Raw genomic sequence first — 7,088 nt, forward strand, 5'->3', positions numbered from 1 at the left:
AGTAAGTATAAGAGCTTGAATCAAACAGCACCTGAGACAAAACATGCTAAAGTGTCAACCAAAAGGTTGAGTGAAGTTCATAGGTTTAACAAATAAGTTTGACCGTTTGTTTCAGACCACAAGATTTAATTTGTAAGGTTGATCTCCCGCAGGATCAAAAAGTTATGCCAGTGCGTGATATTTAGACTAAACGTTCAAGTTTGCCCCATGACAAGTTGTGTCTGTCCTTGTCGGTTTAAATTTCATTATCAAGTAATACAAAGACTGAGTCAAATGTATCGGGGACGTTACTCCCGATAGGCCTACCCCCAATAAATAAGCATGCCGCAGCACTTAAAAATATCACTGTAGGGACTTAGTCGGACATAGCCGGGTATAGCATAGTTTTAGCAGTTGGTACTTGTGTCTAAATTGTAAATAGTAAAAGCAGCATGTGTCTCACCCCAAATAAATTAAATAAGTTTGCTAGCAATAAAGAGTGGGGCTATGAATTCACCTTAGTAAGTAGAGAGAGAGTTATTCCTCAGAATAGAGAGTTGAACGAGTGAGCAGGAAAGTCAACCTATTGACATTTAAGAGTAGTTAAGTGTTTTGCCCATGTTTAAGTTTAAGTATGTGTTTAAGTATAGTTTGTTTTACTAAGTTTCTATTCCTAGTAAGTTACTATTTTTATAAAGTTTCTATTTTTAGAAAGTTTCTTATTTTACTAAGTTTCTATGACTAGAGAGTTTCTACTTTTATGAGTGTTTCCATTTTAGGATACTTGCCGTATTAGATAAGCTTCCAATCACCCCTTTCCCTTCGAATGGCTAATTTAGATCTAGGGGCTTGAGCCATAGGACCCTTTAAATCGGAAGTCCAAACCCTCTGCCTAGAATCTCGTAGAAACCATTCGTCAAGAAAGTTCGAAGATCTATACATCTCTAATACATATCCCAAAATGTTTGTGTGCTACAATATAAGTAGTAGGTTATAGGTGCTAGTAATAGTAATAGTATATACATGTTAAGTACTAGTATAAGTAGTATTAGGGTTTAAGGTTTTAATATGTATATGTATATATAAAAATATATATATATTTTTTTTTACATGTATATATGTATATATAAATCTAGGTGTGTTTATGGATAACAAGTTTATAATATGAATATGAATTAACAAAGATTAAAGTTTATGTAAATAGTTTAGGGTTTATGTTATACCTTTGAAGATTCAAGATAATTAACAAAGAAAAGATGAACACGATGAAGATGGAAGATCAAAGCCTTGAAAATCTTGAAGAACTCCTTGAAGATTCTTGAAGAACACGAAGAACAAGCTTGAAGATCCGAATACCACAAGAGAGGGAGAGGGAGAGATTGTTTTTGAGAGAGGATTTTGGTGTGATTTGTGAATGAGAAACTAGGAGTTTATATAGTGCAAGTATTAGAGTGTTAGTCAACATAAGGATGTTCTAATTAATGATTTTATTTTATTTTATAATTTTTAGTCAACAATAGGTGGTACTAGTTTATATATGTATTATTTTAATTTTTAGTCAACATAAGGATGTAATTGTTTAAGATTCTTTAGTCTCATTATTATTACTATTATTACTATTATTATTTTTTACATTTACTACATGATAAGTATTATTTTCTTTTTACTAATTCATGACTTGTATATATTTAGTTCTCAATTGTTTTATTATTTATATAAATATCAATTTTTATTTATTACTTATAGGTTATCAGTTATAATATTACATAAATGCATAAATTTTAATTAGCAGTGAGTGTCGACTAACAGTTTATTATTTTCATCTTTTATTAACTTGTCAATTATTGCACAAAGTTAATTAATATGTTTTCTAACTCTTAATACTTAACAATTGTTGATTAAAGTTTAATCATTAAGTTTTGATTATATTGTTTGGGCATTTAATATTGGAAAAATATAGAATGGAAAAATGAGGGTCGTTATAGTCGACCACCGGCCGCCACCTCCATCTAATACCACCACCACTCACCACTACGATTCTCCACCGGAAACCTCTCACGGCCACCACTCAACACCACATTCAACATTCACCCTCTCTTTTCTCCTCCGTGACACCATCAATTCACCACCGATATTCACTCACGATTCTATCCATTAACCTTCATCACCGTTCTACAGTCGTCACCCACAACCGCCCCACCTCCGTAAACCACCATCACTCGTCACCCTTTTTCTGCAATTTTTTTTTATTTTTTTTTAGTTTTCACTCGATCCAGGTTACTAAAATTACTCGGATACTGTTTCTGTTTTAAGGATAACGATGATACCGTGAGGTGATACATGCGAACGTGATGTTTGATGATGATAGAAGACGATGACGGTGATGGCAAGGACATGATGATGATGACTACGATATGATAACGTGGTGGGAGGTACACGAAGATGATGATGATGATTAGAATGATGATTCAATGATCATGATAATAAGTTGATCAGGTTATATGTGGTGATGACGGGTGAAAGAGACGATGAATAGTGAAACGAGTATTATGGTGAAAATTCGGTTTCATGGTGGAATAATGATCCGAATAATGAAATCATGATGCATAATGATATTGATGATGTCGTAATGATGAGGAATGGGATATGATGATCATTCAGTGGTGAGGATGATGATCGCGAATAATGAAGGTGATGATGATGATGATACCGAGATATAAAGATGATGATGATGCTGAGATATAAAGATGATGATGTAGCTGAAATATGATGATGATGATGATACGGGATGATGAACGATGATAATGTTGAAGGTGATGAATAGTAATGGGTCACTATGAAATCATGATTTTATGTCGATGATGATGATTATACCGAGATATGATGATGATGATGATGATGCCGAGAGATGATGATGATGCTGAGACATGATGATGATGATGATGATGCCGAGAGATGATGATGATGATGCTGAGACATGATGATGATGATGATGCCGTGGTGTATGTGTTAATAATGATAATAAAACATGGAAATGATAATGATAATGGTATACCTTTTATCATTATTATTATTATGATTTTTATTATTATTATTATTTTATCATAACTATTATTAATATTTTTTTTTATTTTTTTTTATGATTATGAATTGAGTATGATGATGACGATAATGAAGATCATGATGATCATGGACGATGGTGATGATGAATGACGATTATGATCGATGACGTTTAGGAGGGTATAACTCTCATTATTAATGTTCTATTATTGTTTATTGTTATTAGTATTATTCCTATTAATTTTATTATTGTTATTATTAAGATTATTATTAAAAGGTATTATTATTATTAGTATTATGAATTATGATAAGAGTTATTGTAAGGATTATAATTATAGTATATATACATATAAATTATGAATACAAATATGAAAATGAGTAAAACTATAATTAAGTGATGATCCAAATTAGATATTATCACTATTATTATTATTAGAAGTATTATTATTAGTAAAATCATTATTAACATCATTATTAGTAAAAGTATTGTTATTATAGACATTATAGTTTTATTATTACTAATATTGTATGTTATTATTATTTTTATTACTAAAAAATATTAAAAATTATCATTTCAGTAAAGTTATCATTGTTATTATTATTATTATTATTATTATTATTATTATTATTATTATTATTATTATTATTCAAGGAATTATTTAAATTATCATTTTTCTATCATTATTATTAAAAGTATCATTTTTATTATTATTATTATCATAACTATTATTATTATTATTATTATTATTATTATTATTATTATTATTATTATTATTATTATTATTATTATTATTATTATTATTATTATTATTATTATAGAATGAAACACCTTTTATCTACTATTATCAATATTATTTTATCGAATAACTATTAATTATATAAAATCATATTTACTACATATAATGTAACTATATTAATACTTTTTACAATAAATATTAATAAATGTAACTAATTAGGTTATTAATGAAAAACATAATTAAAGTAACAATTGTTCGATTACCATTATATGTGTTAATATATATATATATATATATATATATATATATATATATATATATATATATATATATATATATATATATATATAAATGATATAGGTTCGTGAATCCGAGGCCAACCCTTCATTGTTCAATATAGTCATATGTATTTTTACTACAAAATACATTAGGTGAGTTTCATTTGCTCCCTTTTTACTCATTACATTTTTGGGCTGAGAATACATGCAAATGCTTTATTAACTGTTTTACAATAATTATATGCGTGAGTTTCATTACTCCCTTTTTAAATAGTTTTGCAATATATATATTTTTGGGACTGAGAATACATGCGCTGCTTTTATAAATGTTTTACGGAATAGACACAAGTAATTAAAACTACATTATATGGTTGAATGATCGAAATCGAATATGCCCCTTTTTATTAAGTCTGTAATCTAAGAATTAGGGAACAGACACCCTAATTGACGCGAACTCTAAAGATAGATCTATCTGGCCCAACAAGCCCCATCCAAAGTACCAGATGCTTTAGTACTTCGAAATTTATATCATGTCCGAAGGAGGATCCCGGAATGATGGGATATTCTTATATGCATATTGTGAATGTCAGTTACCAGGTGTTCAATCCATATGAATGATATTTTTGTCTCTATGCATGGGACGTATATTTATGAGAACTGGAAATGAAATTCTTGTTGTCTATTAAAATGATGGAAATGATATTTATGTTAAACTAATGAACTCACCAACCTTTTGGTTGACACTTGAAAGCATGTTTAGTCTCAGGTACGAAAGAAATCTTCCGCTGTGCAATTGCTCATTTTAAATATATTATTTGGAGTCATTCATGACATATTTCAAAAGACGTTGCATTCGAGTCGTTGAGTTTATCAAGATTATTATTAAGTCAATTATAGTTAGATATATTATGAAATGGTATGCATGCCGTCAACTTTTGATGTAATGAAAGATTATCTTTTCAAAAACGAATGCAATGTTTGTAAAATGTATCATATAGAGGTCAAGTACCTCGCGATGTAATCAACTGTTGTGAATCGTTTATAATCAATATGGACTTCGTCTGGATGGATTAGGACGGGTCTTCACACCTTCGGCGCACTACTAAATTGGCATTGATTAGTTACCATGTGTAGGATTTGTCCTTTGATTTCATAATCTGGCGCATTAATGTCTGGTTGAGTAATTGCATGACCTTGGCCAGTGCGTTTAGCTCTCATTCGGTCTTCCATACTTAGAGGTTCCAGATTTTCCATAATTGAATTTGTTGAATCTGAATCACTAAAGGATTCTAACTTAATGGTTTCATCCTCGACAATTTCTGGATGAGTGATTTGTGGTTCATGAGGAATGATTATTGGTTCAGGATCTCTGAATTGTCCCTGAATATCCTCCAGATTCTCAATTGTGAGGTCGGGTTCAAAAAATGGATTATAGGAAATTTGAATTGGAGTACTTGGTCGACTAGATGACGATTCTAAAGAAAAATCAACTGTGACAATATTGGCTAGATGTCTTGATCGAGTTACAGGTGGTGAATGTATAAAAGGTGGTGAACGTTTTGCTCGGTGCATTCACTGAATATCCTATTAGTTATAAAAGATAAAAATTATATAAGTTATCAAATTAATAGACTTTTCTGATTTTGCCCACGTTTCGAATAGCCAATAGATGCAGCAGGTAGCCAGGACCCTTTAAATCGAAAGCCCACAACTCGCCACTAACAAATCCAACTATTACTACGGACCAGAAAATTTTGGATGTCTATCAATTTAACCACTTAAAATAATTTTTCGTTTTGAAATTTTAGAGAAGAAATAGAAAATTCTATGTCCTAAAAACTAGAGTTTCGAGAAATAAGAAAGAAAAAGAGCGCGTCGAAAAATGTCGAAAAATAAAAGGTCGAAAAATAAAAATAAGAAAGAAAAACGTCGAAACTTAAAATTCTAAAAATTAAAAATTAAAACTTGCGTCTAAAGGTAGTAAAGCTTAAAAGGAATTCTATATCCAAAACAGTAATAACTTAAAAAGTACTAAAATCTTAAAACGGCGTCGCAAAATTCTAAAGCACCTAAATCTTAGTCTAAAGAGAAAGTACTTAAGGGATTTTACGGCAAAGCCTAAAAATCTAGAAATAAAAATAACTACGGCAAAAATTATATATTAAAACTAGTTACGAGCGAAAAATATAAATATTACGAATTAACGATTAAAAAGATACAATTTATAAAAAGATATAAAAAGTAATAAAATTACTTATTTTTATAAAAATATTATTTTTATATTATTATTTTATAAAAGTAATAAGTTTATATATTTAATAAAGCTAATTAAAACTAAAAATACAAAAATAATAAAACTAAAACTAATTAATTAAATAATTAAATAATTAACCCTAAATAGGGTTTATAATAATAATAATTAAATTATACTCCTTAATTAATGCAGTACCAGGTTCAGACCAGACGTGTCAGACAACCTCATGCGATCGCATGAGATTTACGTCTCTGGGCCATGCGATCGCATGGTTCTTGGATCCGGGCCAGAAGTCTGGGCTGCAACAGTGTCAAGCCCGTATACTTTTTTACTTTTTTTTCTGTTTTATAATTATATAAAGTATTTATATAAATTAAATAAAAACTTATATTTTTACAAACTAAAATAGAAATAGAAATATTTTATAATTTTATATATTTTAAACAAACTCTTAATATATATATATATATATATATATATATATATATATATATATATATATATATATATATATATATTTGTTTTTCTTTTTATATTTTTATATTTTTAATATTTAAAATGTATTTTTTTATAGCGTTTCGCTTTCGGTGTTTAAGAGTTCCCCGGCTGCGGCGCCAAAAATACTTGATGTGCGTAGAGGTGTATATGAAATACCTATATTTTTACCGCGAAATACTATTAAATATGATACAATTTTACACAAGTTATTTATTTATTTATAGAGTGGAAATACCTAAACCTTGCTACAACACTTATAGGCAGTGTACCTAATCGTACAGT

This window comes from Rutidosis leptorrhynchoides, chromosome 4, assembly GCF_046630445.1.
Source record: "Rutidosis leptorrhynchoides isolate AG116_Rl617_1_P2 chromosome 4, CSIRO_AGI_Rlap_v1, whole genome shotgun sequence".
Taxonomy (NCBI): Eukaryota; Viridiplantae; Streptophyta; class Magnoliopsida; order Asterales; family Asteraceae; genus Rutidosis; species Rutidosis leptorrhynchoides.